Source organism: Sciurus vulgaris (assembly GCF_902686455.1).
Source record: "Sciurus vulgaris genome assembly, chromosome: 6".
NCBI lineage: Eukaryota > Metazoa > Chordata > Mammalia > Rodentia > Sciuridae > Sciurus > Sciurus vulgaris.
This window is the reverse complement of record NC_136466.1, coordinates 86613888-86634781: the sequence shown is the minus strand read 5'-3', so window position 1 is coordinate 86634781 and position 20894 is coordinate 86613888. Positions and strand designations below refer to the sequence as shown.

At 34.3% G+C, this 20894-nt stretch overlaps 1 pseudogene across 1 annotated transcript; it reads right to left on the bottom strand.

Moving 5' to 3' along the window:
• Positions 1–310: 310 nt before the first annotated feature.
• LOC306663445 (high mobility group protein B1-like) lies at positions 311–1245 on the bottom strand (annotated as a pseudogene). The gene is made up of 2 exons: positions 571–1245; positions 311–343 (listed from the first exon to the last, which is right to left on the bottom strand). The product of its transcript is annotated as a high mobility group protein B1-like (transcript).
• Between the last annotated feature and the right edge of the window lie 19649 nt (positions 1246–20894).

Below are 20894 nucleotides of genomic sequence, written 5' to 3'. Positions count from 1 at the left end.
TTTTTTGTAATTTGAAGATTTTAGCTTGATTTTTAAAGTTGAACAAATTACTTCCACACTTAAGGGTTTGTTTTTTTTTTAAACGTTTTAATTTTTTTTTTTTTTTTTTCTTTAAAAGGAGCAAGCTGTGTACAGGGGGTTTAAATGTTTAATAGATAAGGAAAAAAAAAAAAAAAAAAAACCTGCTCTAGAACCAAATTATTTGGCGCCATCCAGCGGAGTCAATTTGGCACAGGAGACAAAAGAGTAGCGAGGCTCTTGAATTCAGAACAGTTTATTGTTGATTCAGGAAACCAGGGAAAGCAGGCGATCAAGGAGGACCTCCAGGGGGTGAAGGGTAGGGCTGACACGAAATATGCGAAGATTAGGCCAGGAGCTAGCTGTCCAACCACGGTAAAGGTCAAAACAAGCAGGCACGATCAGGAGCACTCCGGAACACCTGTGCATGCGTTGTGTGCATGGACTTAATTGAATAAATAAATAAATGATAAATCACCTGGGTGTGCTTATGTTAATCAACCTCCTCACCACCCATGTGATCAAAACAACCTCTGGCTGTCTGCCAGGCACCATCTTGGCGTAGTCCACATGGCATAGCCCCCAACAATTATTCACCATAATTTCCTCTTCATGTTCAACTTCTTCATCTTTCTCTTCTTCCTCATCCTCTTCATCTTCCTTATCTTCTTCCTCTTCATTCTTTTTCTTTCTGTTTCAGCCTTGACAAATCTCTTTTTTACCATATCAGGTTTTCCTTTAGCTAGGTAGGCAGCAATATCCTTTTTGTATTTTTCCTTCAGTTTAGCAGCTTTCCTTTCATAAGGCTGCTTATCATCTGCAGCAGTGTTATTCCACATCTCTCCCAGTTTCATTGTGACATCACCAATGGATAGTCCAGGATGTTCTTGGATTTTTGAGTGATACTAAGAAAAGAACAAGAAGAAGGTCAATGGAGGCCTCTTGGGTGCATTGGAATCTTTGAATTTCTTTTCTGTTTCCCCTTTAGGAGGGATATAGGTTTTCATTTCTCTTTCATAACAGGCTTGTCTACCTTTGCCATGTCTTCAAATTTTCCTTTTTGTTTATCAGACATGGTCTTCCACCTCTCTAAGGGCTTCTTAGAAAACTCTGAGAAGGTGACTGAAACATCTGAGTGCTTCTTTTGGGCTCCTCCCAGCATGTTTGCACAAAGAATGCATATGGTGACATTTTGCCTCTTGGCTTCTTAGGATCTCCTTTGCCCATGTTTATCTGTTTTACCTCAGTGAGGCACAAAGTCACCCAGTGCACATCTGGATCTCACTTGCCTGGATGCTGTCTCTATGGAGCTCAATGTACTGCCCACACTTAGGATTTCCATGAGTGTCTCTTAAAATTCTTACATGTCATTTATAATAATATTCCTTCAGAAAATAATATGTATGGAATTGATTTTACGTTTATTGTATTGGATTATCTAATAAGAAAATTAATGGTAACTAAATTTTCAATACACAGCAGGCATTTGTCTAAATCTTTTTATAGATGTAATTCATTTTAACCTATGAAAGACTCTGTAAGGTAATTGTTTTATCTTCATTTACTTTTACATATAATCAATAGTATCAGCAAAAGAGCCTTTAACAACTTATTTAGTCTTTCTGAAGACAATGAACTTCTGTAGTTTTCCCATGTTTTGGGAGACTTTTTAATTTTATTTTTGACATGGTTTCTCTGTATGTTGCCCAGTTTGGTCTCAAACTCCCAATCCTGCTGCCTCAACCTCTAGACTACCTAGGATTATAGGTAATAATCACTGTAATTACAGGTAGTAATTAATTCAATTTTAGTTATTTGCATTTTAAGATGGAATCTAAGACTACATTGCATGATATTTCATAGGTTCTGATAAAAGGTATTCTCATTTCCAATGTGTTTTGACATTTAGGATCTCATTTTAAATTTCTGCATTAATCCAAAGGTCGTATACATTTCAAAGTATTTAGGGTTTTGTATTTTACTATTTATTTTTGTTTCATCATTGCCCCAGAACCTGCTTTTCTTACAAATAGTACATGCTCAATTTTTATAATTTTTTCCACAACAGACTGGACTCAGAATTTGTGAATTCAGTAGTGGTTAGAAACTTGGAAACACCATTTATCTGGTAAAATGATTCAATCATAGGAAGATAAAAGAGACGCAACTAAGATATCCAGACTCTTGCAGTATCTATCCATTTTTCTATTGGTTTTTAGTATCCTAGAGTATAAACTGAGTCCTATGAATCCTTTCAGCAATCCACATTTAAGATAGTACTAGGTAATTGAAGCAGAATGATATGTAGAAAGAAGATGAAAATTTCAGTTAAGGCCCTCTGAATAAATTAGTTTTGATGTGTGGGAAGATTCAGAGTGTATGGGGTAGGCGGTAGAAAATATCTGGCTATGATTTTATCCTGTTTCTGTAGCAACATTGGGTAACACTTTTATCACTGAGCATGATTATTGTTCAGCATCACTGCCTAAATGAACTTATTATTTGCTTCAATATTGTATTTCTCTTTCAGGATTGGAAATTATTTGGGATTGGAACAGCCAGTTCTTGGTATTACTAAAGCACAGTTTGACATCTTGGCCAGTAGTTAGAATGAGGTTGATTTTAGTTGGTCACCTCACAGAGATAAACATAAATTTTCTCTGGAGGCAGGTAACTTGGATAGTAGTCTTCACCCTTCCATAGGAGGTATCTTCCAGGACTCCATTCTGTTGCCTGAAACCATAGGTAGACTCAAACCTTTTAGATGATATGTTTTTAATATAAATTACCTATGATAAAGTTTATTTCATAAATTTTTCATAATGAGATTAACAATAATGTATTACTAAGGATCTTAGCCACTTCATTGTCTGATTTTGTATTTCACACAAAGTCAAGAACTTCCACCTTTTCACTTAAAGGAAGAACTTCATGCATTTTTGTTGGTGTATTGAATTGCCCGGATCACTATTTTTTGTACTTTGGTGTTATTAATTAAAATAAGGGCTGTTTGAACACAAGCACTTAATACTCTTTACAGTTAGTCTGATAACTGAGACAGGTATTAAGTGACTAATGGGAAGGTAGCATATACAGCATAGACACACTGAAAGAAGGAAAATTGGTTTTCTAAGCAGGACTGAGTTGAGACAGTGTGAGATTCCTTGCACTATTCAAAACAGTGAACAATGAATAGCCTATGGAAAGAAAAAAACCTATAAATTCTTTATGTTTGGAATTTACAATTTGATATATTTTTTTTATTGTAAACAAATGGGATACATGTTGTTTCTCTATTTGTACATGGAGTCAAGGCATACCATTTGTGTAATCATAAATTTACATAGGGTAATGTTGTTTGATTCATTCTGTTATTTTTTTCCCTCCCCTCACCCCTCCCACCCCTCTTTTCCCTCTATACAGTGAGGTCGCTGGCTCTTTGCGGTTCCAAAATCCGTGGATATTTGTCACTGCCTGCAGCAACAACTTGCACGGGTCTTATGGGTGGTGGAGTGGAAACTGAGACACTTCTATCTTTCTCTTTAGTGCACTGCTTTCTTGCTTGTTCATAGAGGATAGAGGAAATGAGGTTTACTTGCTTTGAGAGGAGAGAGAGACCCCGCTTATCAGAGAGAAAGAAACTTTGCTTAAGAGAGAAACTTTGAAAGACAGGCTTTTCTTAGAGCTTAGAAGGAGAGAGGCTGCCACACCTTAAAGTCCTGCATAAGGTGCCCTAGTGATGCGTCTCAGTTCTCTGTTCCGCAATCTGCCTTCCGCCGCTGCCCCTACTCGCTGCTGTATTCTTTCTTCTGGCTTTTTTGCTAATGGCTGCTGTGGCGTGTCTTCTTCTCTGGCTAATGCCGGGCCACGTGTCTTCTGCTACTGCTTTTCTGGTAATGGCTGCTGTCCGTGTTTTTCCCTCTGGCTGCTTCTAATGGCTGCTGCATGTCTGTCTCTGTCTCGCTCCGCCTACGCTTATATCATCTCCAGGACCCAGAGAGCAGGGCCACGCCTCTTACACAAAGATTAGGCAAGATGCTCCGAGCAGGCAATTAGTGCTCGAGAACACATGTACATACATTGTGTGTGTGGACAAGAAAATCACCTGAGTGTGCTTATGTCAATTAACCTCCTCGCTGCCAATGTGATCAGGCGCCATCCTGGCACCGCCAACATGGCACAGCCCCCAACAAGTGATATTTTGAATCATGGTTGTTTGCAGGTAACTGAAACCAGAGAAAGTGAAACCATAGATAAGGAGAACTGCTGTAACTAAAGTCAACAAAATTAGTGTTTTTAAGGACACTATTTTTCTTGACACTTATTCTTTATGGCATACTTTTTGCAATATTCTTAGAATTAATAAAAAATCTTTTAAATGCACTTTTGAATTAAATAACTTTTAAAATATATCGTAGAACAAAATCAAAGAGTGCTTTTTTCTACTAGGAATATTTATTGAGTAGCAATTAATTTATAAGAAAACTAACACTCTGGATTCAACAAGTAGAAAATATACAGGTCTTTGGTCACACAGTATATAGAAGTATATAGAAGATAAGTATATAGAAGACACAGTATATAGAAGACACAGTATATAGAAGATAAGTCTTTACTCACTAATGGCACATTCACAAAATAATTCACATCAAATAATCAGAGCTTTCTATGTACTTACAAAACATCTCCTGCTGAGTGTCGTGGTTCACACCTGTAATTTTAGTGACTCAAATCTAAGGCAGGAGAATCGGAAGTTCTAGGTCAGTTTCAGCAACTTATCAGTAAGGTGGAAAAGAGTCCTCGGGTTCCAATCTCCAGAACCTAATGGTAACAATAATGGAATCTCTACCTTGTGTGGAGACACAGCCTCAGATGAATCCCAATCAGCCACAGCCTTTTAAAATGCCTTAACCTTGATTGCGAGCAACACCTTGAGGACTGCCTTCCGCTTCTAGCCCATAAAACATAATAAGCTCATGGATAATCACTCTCTCAAGTTATTTTCATAAGGCTCCTCCTTAGCAAACTGAGGAGGAGATTTTTGAAGCAGTATACTGCTTGTTATTTCTTTGAAAGTGTATTACAGAATGATGTGCTCGATAAATGATTACTAATAGCTCTACACAGTAAATGCTGAATCAATTTGCTATTGAATGACACATCTAAGTAAGATGAGAAGAGTATTCAAGAGGAGACTAGACATTTACTCCGTGTTGTTTTAACTTACAAGGTAACAGGAACTCAGTACACTTTAACATTTAATAAAATAATGATCAAAAGTAGAAGGTGAAAATTTTGTCCAGAATTTTATGTGAAGAAAAATCATAATACTTTAGGTAATACAAATTTTCACAGATTAAATTTTATTATGAAAAATAAATACTTGGGGATATTTTGGTAGTGTGTATTCACAATGATTTTTTTGTCACTGTATTGTGGGTTTTGTAAAATTTTTATTTTCCTTTTTAATCAGAAACAAAAACTATAGAAGAGCTGCTGAGTAATTTATAATTAATACTACGTGTATTATTGTGATTATTTAAAGACAACTTGATGTCCTTAAATATCTTGTGTTTATTATTGGACATTTTATTCATGAAAGCAAATTTGAAATTTAAGTATATTATTTTTCTTGATGTAGCATTACAAATGATGAATACTAGTTAAGTAAAATATCACTGTGATCATTGGAATAACACATCATTATTATAGTGCAAAGCAAGATTTTATCATCCTGATAAGACTATAATACTCTGTATAATGTGGCAAAAGCAAGATTTACAAAAAGACTTTAGGATTTCAATTTTAGTACAAGTTCCATTGACTTAATTGTTTTCCCCAGGCAGAAGGTAAATTTTTTGACATTTAAAGAATTCTCCTAGCAACGTGTTTTCAAATGCATTGTGCTCTGTCAATTATGATTATTCCAGTTCGTTAGATACTGTCTGGAAACAAAAGGAACAGAGCAAAAACACTCCCTACTGATACATTATTTTTGGAGGATTGGCATTATACAATTAGCAAATGTTATTAAATGCCTTTAAGTATCATTAGTAAAGAAGAATGGAAAACTGTTTAATGGTTACCCCTCTCTGTGCTTCAAATGGATTGATAGTGCATGAAACCATTTAAAGATATAAAATACAAGAAGACAGGCAAGACCATCTGTTTTATAAATTCATTATCCTATACATTTTATTTTGCATAATTTTTCATTAAAAAACAATTCATTGAACTAATGTGGGATTCATAAAAGGAGGTGAAATGTGTACACATACCTCTAAATAAAAATTTAACTTTAATAACATCTTGGCAATAATTATGTGAGTTAAAATCCACAACTTTTATTTCATGTTAAAATGTTGTCATTAGAAAATCTGATTTATAATATATAATAATTTATTACAATGCAAATGACAGTGTGCTATTGTTAAATAATCTTTTCTGTATCCATGAAAAGACAGGTTTGCACAAATATGCAAATTTTGCCTGAAAATTGCCATGTATATAATATTTAGACTATATTCCACTTTTAACATTTAAATATTAAGGATTAAACAAGTTGAAAATAATTATTTTTATTTGCAAAGAAATATTCTCTTGACTGTAGATTGGAACTTCTGTAGATTGTCTTCTGACGTATATATACTGAGAAAGATGTAAAAATTGAAACTTGAGCTACAATCTTGAAACCTTAAATCTACTAAGCAACAGGCAGGTTATAAAGCTGGTTAGCTTAGGATCTCCAGGAAATTAAGAAAATATACTGCATAATTCAATTGTCCAGAAAGAATATTGTAATTTATGAAATGAAAATGTTTTAGTTATCAAAACCTAACCAGCATCATCTGGAAGTATTAAAATATTTTTAAAGACCATGCCAACAAATAGCAACAACAAATTAACAAAGTACTATTTTGCCTGAATCTGTTTATTTGAGTATTTCAGCAACATATAAAGAAATTTTATGAGTAAATATCAGCTTTTTATAAATATTTTAAATAAAAATGAACATGAGAGTGTATGAAGCACATTCATCATCCATATGACCCTGTTGAGTTTAGTTACAATAATAAGTATAAGTTTCTATCTGCAAACATCAGGAAAGCAGTCTCAGAATCTGTCTTAAAGTTAATTAAAAAAATTATAACTGAAAAATAATATATAGGGCCCTAATGTATTCCAAACATATGGGATTTATTTATTACATTAATTTTAAACCATTTATCATGTTTTCCACGGCAGTTGCAGATCTGGAGGGGCAAAAATGATCTATAAAAACAGAAATTTCCTTACCTAATGTTGATAATATTTAACTTCCCTGATGGCAAGGAAAGATACAATGCCCGTTCTTATGACAGACATCTACTGCCACTGTCTTTCTTAGTGCCAAGACACTAGCAGTTTTACCCAACACTGATTTACACCATCAGTACAATGTCTACCAATATAAAAGGTAAACAGAGTCTTGGAAGTGTCATGGTAATGACTTTCAGTTTGCAAACCCCTGAAATAACAGAATGTTCTAAAGTCTATGAAACACACTTTGTGAACCATTTATCTAAAAGACAATATACTACTTAGTGCAGTAAGTGCAAAGTGTATATTATTTATAAAATGGCTTATTATTTGGGGGAAATATTCTATATTTATCTTCATTTTTAGATCCATAGAGAGTTTAAGTAGATCAATGATTAAGCATACAAATTTTTGTGATTAGTGTGCTATGCTGAGACTAACTCATGTAGATGATACTTTATAAAATTAACAATTTATAATAATTTAAACCCCAAATAATGCATCCTCATTGTTTCCATATCTTAGAACATATATAGCAGTTATGGTGAATTCCTAGATGTTTTAGAGCATGCAGTACAGAAGCCAAATCTAGGTCATCTGGGTCACAATTCTCCTGTTTTTGTATCCTTGTGAAGTTCCCTGCAGTAACTTGTAGGTTTTCTCTTAAAATAGTGAATTTAATGTTAATAATTATTTCAAAGAATTGTGAAAAATAGATGGAAAGCAAATATAATGCCACATAAATACAGTGAACATTAAATATTATGATTAACATATAGAAATTTAAAATGGATCATAATTTTAGGGTGTGAGTTTTTGGGAAACAAAGTAAAAATTATTGGAGTTTCAAATATTCACCTTTCAATACATTTAGAGTGAGTACTTTTAGAAGATAGAGGACTTGAGAAATTAAATGAATATTTTATTTTATTTTATATTTTGTGATGCTGGGGATTGAACCCAGGATTAAGCTACATACGAAGCCCAAGAAATTAAATAAATATTGATGAACAGGAAAAAATTCATTTGTTTTTAAACTTCTAAAGTTTTTGAATGTAGTTGATGACTTCTAAGAAATACTCTGAGTGGTCATATAGCTTATATATCTTATGCAATTTATTTTCAGTTTAAGACCCAATTTGGCAATTTATCTTTCATAGCTAATTGACTAGAAAGAGAAACAAGTTTAATGGAATAATAATACATATTCAATTAAGTTAGTAACCTCTTAGAACAATGTGGGATGTGTGGAGCACAACTAATGTTTAATGGAAACAGAATCCTCACCACAAAACATTTTATTTACTTCTTACTTTCTTATATATCTGTATACTTGCTGTTCCCCAGAAGCATTTACAGTGTTTTTGTGCCAAAAAAAAAAAAAAGTGCTAAAGGAGTGCTTTACCACTGAGTTACATCCCCAGTTCTTTTTATTTTTTTTTTTATTTTTTAATTATTTTATAAGACACTTTCTCACTTATTTGCTGAGACTGATCTCAAACTTGAGATTCTCCTGCCTCAGCTTGAGGTGATTATAGATGTGCATGACCTTGCCTGGCCTTTAAAGGGATTTTAATGGATACATAACATATGAAAAACTATAAATTAAGTTTAGGTAATCAAAAGCATAGCAAAACAAAGACAAAAAAAGTATTGTCAGTTTTTACACTTGTAATAAATGGTTCAAGAAAGGACACATTGCTAGATTACCACGTGGGCTATTCCTGACTGGAACTAAGTGTGCTAAGCCCTGGCCATGGAGCCAGCAGGACGGACTCCTAACACATCTATAATTTAACTGAATGCTCAGATAATTAAGAACCACTGCTCGCTCTTAGCATCTGGGAGACAATTAGATGTGGATTGATGAAAAGATAGCATATTAGCACAAAAAACATATGAAAGCATAGACTATAATATGTATAATCAGAAAAATGAGAAATTATATTCCATTTGTATATGATCTATCAAAATGTATAAATGCATTCTGCTGTTGTGTACAACTGAATAGAACAAATAAAAAAATTAAAAAGAAAGTAGCTTGGAGGAGAGAGGTAGTATAAGAAACCAAACTATATACTTAAAAGAAATATGTGACATTGGAGTAATATAATTAAAATCAAACTCCTAACTCTGAAAATCCTCTGCAAAGGGAGAAAAGAAATGATATTAGTATTGAATGAACATCCAATTAGAATCTGATGCATATCACACATGATCAGAAAAGATACTGCAAAGGCAGAAATTGTACCCTTTTATATATCCAAGCACATACACAGCCCAGGTCATGCTTGCAAGAAAAAGATGGACAACAACAATTGTCATACAATCGTTCATCCCCAATTCACTTCACATTTGGGGTGACCATATTTGTTAACTAATTGACTTTAGCCAAAGGGAAAAAAAAATCACTAATATATTTATGGCAACTTAAATATAGTTTTGCAACTTGGAGGGAAACAGCCATAGAAGTTAGGCTTCAACATTCCAGAAACTGGGAAATAAGGGTGCTATATTCCTTGATGGCAGCATTCCAGAGGAAGGATTCTCAAGAGCTTGAGAATGACACACTTAAGGATAATTCTAGAAGAGGCTTATATTGTATAAACTATACTATTCAAAGATACAGAGATAGAAGTTAAAATCACAAATTTTCTTAAGGTAAATGCTTTTAGCAAATGAAAGGCTGGGAGACTTATCTTTTATTCTTATCAGATGCATTTAGCCTTTTATTTTTAATTTGTATTTTTTTCTTACAATAGTGAACATTGTTTTGAGTTATTTGATTTAAAGTTCACAAAGTTAGATATTAGTAAATGTTTCTTTTCTACACCTAATGATAGTAATTGATAAAGGTAGTTTGAGAATTGGCTGTGATACTACTACATTTTCAAATTATCCATTGGGGATTTCAAGGCACTTGATGCTGGTGACCCCATGGAATCTTACACATATTGATCCTCTAAGTTGCCTTTAGTGATATTTTTCTATCAGCTTTTTTTTTTTCTCTAGAAATTAGATGATGTTTATTATCCTTTGTCTTTAATTTGAAATGTTTTACCCTACCAGCAAAAGCAGAAGTCAGAATTCTATACTTATCCCAAGAGGCAATGTTATCTTAATTAGCTCTCCCAATGACAATTGGTCACTTAAGTTTAATTTGAAACAGACATCTGAATTTTGAAAAAAAAATTAATTCAGAACCTGTATTTTTGTTAATATAAAAAGGCATATGAACAATATGGTACTATAATAAGGTGAAAATTAAATTAAAAATATATACAGATCCTTTTAAATTTTACAGGTTTTTTATTACTTACAAAGAACCTACTATCAAAGTGATACTGGAGTCATGGATGGAAAAATTATAATTGGAGGAAAAGCAGTGACTGTTGAGTTTTGCTAAAGATAGATGATATTTATGATTCAGTTAATTTAATAACCCCCAAGAAAAGCAATATGCTATTAATGAATGTAGATAACATTAAATACTGCCAAAATTAAGATGAATGCCTATAATGTAAAATACCTTAACGTTTAGTTGCTGACAGCCTACATCAGAAATTTTCTTCTTTCTTTTCTTTTTTGGTACTGGGGATTGAACATTGAACCAGAGGCACTTTACCACTGAGCCATTTTCCTGGCCTTTTTAAAAAGTTTTTAAATTTTTATGTATGTATATATTTATTTATTATACAGGGTCTTTCAAAATTCCTGAGGCTGTCCACAAACTTGGGATCCTCCTGCCTCAGTCTCTCCAGTTGCAGAAATGATCCACCACCATGCCCAGCTTAGAAATTATATTCTTAATTGAAATAATATTTTTTTATTTTAAAGTTGTTTTGCATATTCTATTCTTGCCTTGAAATTATTTTAAATACATTATATATTTACTTAAAATTTTAAAGCTCTCGCATGACAAGGGCAGTATGGAGAGAGAATATGTAACTGAGAGTTGAAGAGCCAAATTAAACATCATCTCAAACCCCAGAACTAAGAAAAATGAGGCAATGTCATAAGTGAAATGAAAGATGTGATAATATCTACCACACACTTGGTTTCCTCAGTAACTAGTGATTCTATTCAAGTCATTATAGAGAAAGCTACATGAGGACTATTTGGACTTACATCTTGTCTTCCAAATCTAAACAAATTATAAAATTTTTCATAGAAAGGAAATAAACTTAACTTCCTGTTGCATCTCCCTGGTTCTACACTAAGAGAAAATTTGAGGATTACGGTCATTCTAATTGAGTGACCTATGGTTCACTTAATTAATGCTCCATTAGTTAGTTATTCTTTCCAATAAACTGACAAATTATTTCCCCATCTATGCTGATATTTTCACATCAGAGATACAATAAAGATTTTTAATTTTTTTATTTGTTCTAATTAGTTATACATGTCAGTAGAATGCATTTATACACTTTGATAGATTACACATAAATGGAGTATAATTTCTCATTTTTCTGGTCGTATACATTGTAGGATCACATTAGTCAGGCAGTCATATACGTACATGAGGTAATAATGTCTGTTTCACTCTATTCTCCTTCTTACCCCATATTCCTACCTCTCCCTTCACTCCCCTCTACCAAATATGAAGTAACTCTATTCTTCTCTAGCCTCTCCTTATTGTGCAATGAAGACTTATTAACAAAGAATTTCAAATGTATACGTCATATGAGCTTGATGGTATGTTGAAACCCCATCATTCAGTTAAACAAACTGTCAATTCAAGGTTAGTCCTGATCTACTTTGAACCCATCTATATCTTACAATCTGAAGAAAATCATAAACATAATTATTATTTAATTTTTAAATATTGCAGCTTATATTCACAAAAATAAGGGCTACTTCGATGACCACAAACAATGATTTGACAAAAAAATTTACACACACACATACTCTACTAATTGTCATCAACTATCTACTTACTTGACTCACATGTTCAATTCCAAAAGAAGGCAATTTTTAACAGTTTAAATTCAGATTCAAATAACTTCATATTTGGCAGATGACTGATTGGCATATATCCTATATTTACTTTAATCTACAGGTTTCTGCCATCTAATTTTTCCTTGTAATTAATTAGGTAAAAATAAACTTGCCTCTTGTCCTATAGAAAATACCACTGTTTAATATTTCTTGGTACTTCATTTATGTTCTGTTTGCCAGGCTCAAGTCTAATTCATTGTTTATCTTGAGTTCTTCCATAAATATGCAGATAAAGCCTTGTTTCTTTAAAGAGATCTATGAAGATATATCCATTATTGCAAAGCAAATACACATGGTTTGATATGCACTGTCAAAGTGGTGGAAGGAAGATAGTAGGGTGGGATTAGGAAAGGCAGTAAAATGAATTAGACATAACTTTCACACATAACCCATGAAACTCCACATCATGTACAACCACAGGAATGGGATTCTAATTTAGAATAAGTTATACTCCATGTATACATAATATTGCCAAAATACACTGTACTGCATGTACATCTATACAGAACATATTAAAGGAAAAAGAGCTGCTAAACATTAACACTAAAATTATTAGATTATGAATTTGATTAGGAAAATTTGAAAGTGGTTTGTAGATTTTTAAAAATTGAATATGGCAAATTTTATTTAAGGTTCAGCAGGAACTCCTTGATAGTAGTTACACATTGCAGAAGTTCAGAATGAAAGATTTATGAAGTTTCCTGATCCACTATGAATATGAACCAGAGAGAAAAATTACCCACTGAATTACAGTAAATGTCAGTGCTAAAAAACCAAAAACTTATTTCCATTTATAAGAGATGCATATTCTTTAATTATAAGAGAAGTTCAAGCTTTTAAATATGCTGTCCAGAATATCTTTTAGTTGCTATGGGGACTTCTGTTATTTGCCAATGTAGGGTTTCCTGCTTGGGAACATCGTGTATTTATGATGGCATCTGTTTTTGCTGGTTGTTGCATTTGCTGTGGCATTTGCATTTTGGCCAGTTGAAGAGAGAGGGAAAAGAAGACTAATTAAACTTGACTTTTTGAAAAAAATGGCTGACTGCTCCACAAAATAATAGAGTAAACACTTAAGTGTAAGTGTAAGAAGTTCAGGAAACTTCTAGATATTTTTTTCTTTTGTCAAAACCATAGTGAAAATGCAAGCATATGCCTTGTTCATATAGTCAGTTTCCCAGCCCAGCCCAGCCCCCCCCCTTTTTTTTTCTTTTTTTTTGAGAAGTTTCCCTCTAAATTGATTAGGGTTTAGACAATTTGCTGAGGCTGCCTTTGAATTTGCAATGCTACTTCAGCCTCCAGAGCTGCTGGGATTATATGCATGCATCACTTCAACTAGCAGTAGTTTTATTTTTTAATTTTTTTTTTGAAAATTGATACCAGTATCTCAGGTTCTTAATGCAGATCCAGTCATAAGAACAATTTTTTGAGAAAAAGAAAAAAGAAGTTAATTGTTTTAATAACAAAGAATACATAGTGGACTCCTGTTCCAAAGGCTGTGATTCTAATTGCCATTGGGAACTTTGGGTTTTTAAAGAAGGGCTATATAGGCTTCACTCCAGCTGTGCCCTCTTAGGACTCATAAGTCATTTATAGCCTTGGTAAATAGTCATTTCTTAGATCCTCTCCTACCAGCCCTGGAACCTGTTTCCTTTCATTCCTGTGGTCTGGAGCCCTGTGGTCTGGGAACCAAAGGACAGGTAACTTGCCTTAGGATGGAAATGTGAATCTTGCTCCCCCTCTGGCTAGGGACCAGGAGAATGAAAAGAGGAAGAAAAAAATATACATTGGTTTTAAAGTAAGCTGCAGAAATCCAAGGTGGCGGACTAGAGGGTGACTGCATCTCCCATCACTCCAGAACCCAGGATTCAAGAAGAGGAGACACTGAGAGACTCGGACTAACATAGAGCCGCGGGGTAAGTATCTCCCACCAGGTGAAGCTCGGCCCGGGTGGCAGGCCCGGACAGGGGTAGCTTCTTGGAGCAAGGCAGGGCAGCCAGAGACTTCCTCAAGCAGCCTTGCTCCGTCTGGTAGCAGGAGAGATCTACAGCCAGCTCCTCAGAGCAGACCAACCCAGTGAGAGCTTTTCCACACAGAGCAAGCCCCCAGCCCTGGACCCAGTAGCCGGCTAGGTGCGCTTTCTTCAGAAGCACTGCATTATCAAGTTACTCCAAGACTTCAGGATACTGAAGGCTGGGAGGTGATATACTGGAAATCCACAGGGACACTATAAGCCAAAAGGAAATCTGCAATATTTCAGAGTCCCACTGATATCTGACCAATATGAGAAAACAAGGGAAGAAAATATCCAAAACAAACCTAGATACAATATCAATAAAACCCAGTGACAACACAGCAGAAGAAATGTCAGAAAGGGAGTTCAGAATGTACATAATTAAAACAATCAGGGAAGCAAATGAGGAGATGAAAGAGCAAATGTAGGCATTGATGGAAGAGATGAAAGAACAAATGCAGGCATTAAATGACTGCACCAATCAACAGTTAAAAGAGCAAATACGGGAAGCAAAAGATCATTTCAATAAAGAGTTAGAGATATGGAAAAAAAACCAAACAGAAATCCTTGAAATGAAGGAAACAATAAACCAAGTTAAAAACTCCATAGAAAGCATAACCAATAGGATAGAACACCTGGAAGACAGAACCTCAGACCTTGAAGACAAATATTTAATCTTGAAAACAAAGTTGACCAAACAGAGAAGATGGTAAGAAATCATGAACAGAATTTACAAGAATTATGGGATATCATAAAAAGGCCAAATTTAAGAATTATTGGGATTGAGGAAGGCTTAGAGAAACAAACCAAAGGAATGAACAATCTATTCAATGATATAATATCAGAAAATTTCCCTAATATGAAGAATGAAATGGAAAACCAGTTACAAGAGGCTTATAGGACTTCAAATATACAAAATTACAACAGACCCATGCCAAGGCACATTATTATGAAAATACTTAACATACAAAATAAAGACAGAATGTTAAAGGCCACGAGAGAAAAGAATCAAATTACACTCAGGGGGAAACCAATAAGAATATCAGCAGATTTTTCAATCCAGACTCTAAAAGCTAGAAGGGCCTGGAACAACATTTACCAAGCCCTGAAAGAAAACGGATGCCAACCAAGAATCTTATACCCAGCAAAACTTACTTTCAGATTTGATGACGAAATAAAATCCTTCCATGATAAACAAAAGCTAAAAGAATTTACAAAAAGAAAGCTGGCATTACAGAACATTCTCAGCAAAATATTCCGTGAGGAAGAGATAAAAAACAACGATGCAAATCAGCAACGGGAGGAACTAGCCTGAAGGAATAGCCAAATAAAGGAGAAACCAAATCATGTCAAAAAACAAAAAAATAAGTCAAATGACTGGGAATACAAATCATATCACAATAATAACCCTGAATGTTAATGGCCTGAACTCATCAATCCAAAGACATAGACTGCAGATTGGATTAAAAAGAAAAATCCAACAATTGCTGCCTGCAAGAGACTCATCTCATAAAAGAGATACCCAAAGACCAAAGGTGAAAGGATGGGAAAAAATATACCATGAACATGGACACAGCAAAAAAGTTGGAGTATCCATTCTCATTTCAGTTAATGTGGACTTCAAGCCAAAACTAGTCAGAAGGTATAAAGAAGGACATTACATACTGATTAAGGGAAGCATAAATCAGCAAGACATAACAATCTTAAATATCTATGCCCCGAACATTGGCTCATCCATGTATGTCAAACAAATCCTTCTCAATTCCAGAAATCAAATAGACCACAACGCAATAACACTAGGCGATTTTAACACACCTCTCTCACCACTGGATAGCTCTTCCAAACAAAAACTGAATAAAGAAACCACAGATCTCAATAACACAATGAACAATTTAGACTTAACAGACATATATGGAATATACCATCCAACAAAGGACAAATACACTTTCTTCTCAGAAGCACATGGATCCTTCTCTAAAATAGACCATGTTTTATGCCACAAAGCTACTGTTAGCAAATACATGAAGATAGAGATACTACCTTGTATTCTATCAGATCATAATGGATTGAAATTAGAAATAAATGACAGACAAAAAACAGAAACTACTTCAAAACCTGGAGATTAAATATTACACTATTATATGATGAATGGATAACAGAAGAAATCAGGAGGGAAATAAGAAAATTCTTGGAAGTAAATGAGAACAAAGACACATCATATCAAAATCTCTGAGACACTACGAAAGCAGCACTTAGAGGAAGATTTATTGAATGGAGCACATTCAACAAAAGAAGGAAAAATTAACAAATAAATGGCTTAACACTACAGCTCAAAGCCCTAGAAAAAGAAGAGCAGACCAACACCAAAAGTAGTAGAAGACAGGAAATAGTTAAAATCAGAGCCCAAATCAACGAAATTGATACAAAAGAAACAATCGGAAAAATTAACCAAATAAATAATTGGTTCTTTGAAAAAATAAACAAAATTGATAAACCCTTAGCCACACTAACAAAGAGAAAGAGGGAGAAAACTCAAATTACTAAAATTCGCAATGAACAAAGAAATAACACAACAGACACTAGAGAAATACAAAACATAATTAGAAGCTATTTCGAAAATCTATATTCCAACAAAACAGAAAACCTCAAAGACATCAACAAGTTTCTAGAGACATATGAATTACCTAAACTGAACGAGGAGGATATACACAACATAAATAAATCAATTTCCAGCAATGAAATAGAAGAAGTCATCAAAAGCCTACCAACAAAGAAAAGTCTGGGACCAGATGGGTTCTCAGCTGAGTTCACCAAAACTTACAAAGAAGAGCTCATTCCAGTATTCCTCAAAGTATTCCATGAAGTAGAAGAGGAGGGAACTCTCCCAAACTCATTCTATGAAGCCAATATCACCCTGATACCTAAACCAGACAGAGACACATTGAGGAAAGAAAATTTCAGACTAATATCCTTAATGAACATCAACACAAAAATTCTCAACAAAATTTTAGCAAATCGCATACAAAAACATATTAAAAAGATAGTGCACCATGATCAAGTGGGTTTCATCCCAGGGATGCAAGGTTGGTTCAACATCAGGAAATCAATAAATATAATTCACCATATCAATAGACTTAAAGTTAAGAATCACATGATTATTTCAATAGATGCAGAAAAAGCATTCAATAAAATACAGCATCCCTTCATGCTCAAAACACTAGAAAAAATAGGGATAGTGGGAACATTCCTTAACATTGTAAAGGCCATCTACACTAAGGCCATGGCCAATAGCATTCTAAATGGTGAAAAACTGAAAGCATTCCCCCTAAAAACTGGAACAAGGCAGGGATGCCCTCTTTCACAACTTCTATTCAACATCGTCCTTGAAACTCTAGCCAGAGCAATTAGACAAAACAAAGAAATTAAAGGGATACAAATTGGAAATGAAGAACTCAAACTATTCCTGTTCGCTGATGACATGATTATATATTTAGAGGAACCTGGAAATTCCACCAGAAAACTCTTAGAACTCATAAGTGAATTCAGTAATGTAGCAGGTTACAAAATCAATGCTCATAAATCTAATGCATTTTTATACATAAGTGATGAATCTTCAGAAAGAGAAGTTAGGAGAACTACCCCATTCACAATAGCCTTGAAAAAAATAAAACACTTGGGAATCAATCTCACAAAAGAGGTGAAACACCTCTACAATGAGAACTACAGAACACTAAAGAAAGTAATTAAAGAGGACCTTAGAAAATGGAAAGATCTCCCATGTTCTTGGATAGGCAGAATTAATATTGTCAAAATGGCCATACTACCAAAAGTGCTATACAGATTCAGTGCAAATCCAGTTAAAATCCCAATGATGTACCTTACAGAAATAGAGCAAGCAATCCTGAAATTCATCTGGAAGAATAAGAAACCCAGAATAGCTAAAGCAATCCTTAGCAGAAAGAGCGAAGCAGGGGTTATCGCACTACCAGATCTTCAACTCTACTACAAAGCAATAGTAACAAAAATGGCATGGTATTGGTACCAAAACAGACAGATAGATCAATGGTGCAGAATAGAGGACATGGACACACACCCAAATAAATACAATTTTCTAATACTAGACAAAGGTCCCAAAAATATGCAATGGAGAAAAGATAGCCTCTTCAACAAAGGGTGCTGGGAAAACTGGAAATCCATATGCAACAGAATGATATTAAGCCCTATCTCTCACCCTGCACAAAACTCAACTCAAAATGGATCAAGGATCTCGAAATCAGACCAGAGACCCTGCATCTTATAGAAGAAAAAGTAGGTCCAAACCTTCAACTTGTTGGCTTAGGATCAGACTTCCTAAACAGGACTCCCATAGCCCAAGAAATAAAAGCAAGAATCAACAACTGGGAGATATTCAAACTAAAAAGCTTTCCTTCAGCAAAGGAAACTATCAGTAATGTGAAGAAAGAGCCTACAGAGTGGGAGAAAATCTTTGCACTCATACTTCAGATAGAGCACTAATTTCCAGAATATATAAAGAACTCAAAAAACTCTAAACCAAGAATACAAATAATCCAATCAACAAATGGGCTAAGGAAATGAACTGGCACTTCACAGAAGAAGATGTACAAGCAATCAACAGATATATGAAAAAATGTTCAGCATCTCTAGTAATAAGAGAAATGCAAATCAAAACTTCCCCTAAGATTCCATCTCACCCCAATTAGAATGACAATTATCAAAAACGCAAGCAACAATAGGTGTTGGCGAGGATGTGGGGAAAAAGGTACACTCATACATTGCTCGTGGGGTTGCAAATTAGTGCAGCCACTGTGGAAAGCAGTGTGGAGATTCCTCAGAAAGCTTGGAATGGAACCACAATTTGACACAGGTATCCCACTCCTTGGCCTATACCCAAAGGGCTTAAAATCAGCATAGTACAGAAATACAGCCACATCAACGTTCATTGCTGCTCAATTCACAATAACCAGATTGTGGAACCAACCTAGATGCCCTTCAGTTGATGAATGGATAAAGAATATATGGCATTTATATACAATGGAATATTACTCCACCATGAAGAATGATAAAATTATGGCATTTGCAGCTAAGTGGATGAAATTGGAGAATATCATGCTAAGTGAGATAAGCCAATCTCAAAAATCCAAAGGACGAATGATCTCGCTGATAAGCAGATGATGACACATAATGGGGGTGTTAGCGGTTAGAGTTAGGGTTCGGGTTAGGTTAGGGTTAGGCTAAGGAGGGTGGCAAGAATGGAGGAAGGAAGGACTGTATAGAGGGAAAAGAGGGGTGGGAGGGATGGGGGGGAAGGAAAAAAGTAACAGAATGAATCAAACAACATTACCCTATGTAAATTTATGATTACACAAATGGTATGCCTTTACTCCATGTACGGAGAAACAACATGTATCCCATTTGCTTACAATAAAAAATAAATAAGTAAAGTAAACTGCAGTGGCAGAGCAGCAAGGGTTATATTTGAAGCCTCCAGTGGAGCCCTGTTATAAAACCTCCATACTTTCTTTAAAAAATAACATTATTAGCTCAGACTTGAGGCTGTTGCTACAGGCTGACTAGTTTACCTTCTTGAGTGGCTAATTAGTCATCAGCCCAAATACTACCCTTATCAAGTTGCTACATTCAGGGATTCACTATTTATTTACTAGCCCTAATTACCCTAGAGCCAGGTAACAGAAACCAAGGGATCAGACTAGACCCAGGAGCCTGCAAAGTTATTCTCATTAATCATTCAGTGGGGAGCCCGGAAACCCAGCTAAACACAATTTGTCTGCCATATATAAATTGCCTTCTACAGTGACAATTTGCCATTACCTTTTGTGTGGCCCTGTGTGACAGGCTTCTCTGGTTTGGAGATGTTAATCACAAAAAAGGAGTGCCTTTTATGTGCCCCAGTGTTAGTATGTTTTACTCTACCATAAAAAGAATCCTTAAATCTTAGAACACATCCAGTCTATTCCTGTTTCTCCAGCTGTACTGATTTCAGTTTTGTTAAAAAATTAGTTGATTTTTATCATAAATGCTACTGTTTGGTTAAAAAGTGAGAAAAAACAGAAATAAATTATAGTATATAAAAATATTTACAATTGATGGATGAGTAATATCCTAATTGTTGGTGTTCAGTCACTATCATAAGGAAATAAATTCCATATGATGTATTTATATAAGCAAAATGTATTTTAGGCTTACTATAAATATTATCTTAGAATAATATTTATATAACTTGAAGATAAGTAGAAATACATGAAACAAACAAGTGAAAAATATATTTCTCGTTTATAAAATACATTGATTCCTTTTATAATTTTTAAATAAATATAATGAAGTTATTCCCATATATGTTAGCACATTTAGAAACTTGTAAAATTATTTCCATAGGTGAAATAGATAAGTTATAACAGTTTTTATATGTTTCTATGAGATTTTTCCAAATTATAAAATTTGCTTGCACTATATAAACAGACAATAGAAAGTTTACTGATACAATAGCTACACGTTATTCCATAAAATTGATAATTCATAAATGTAT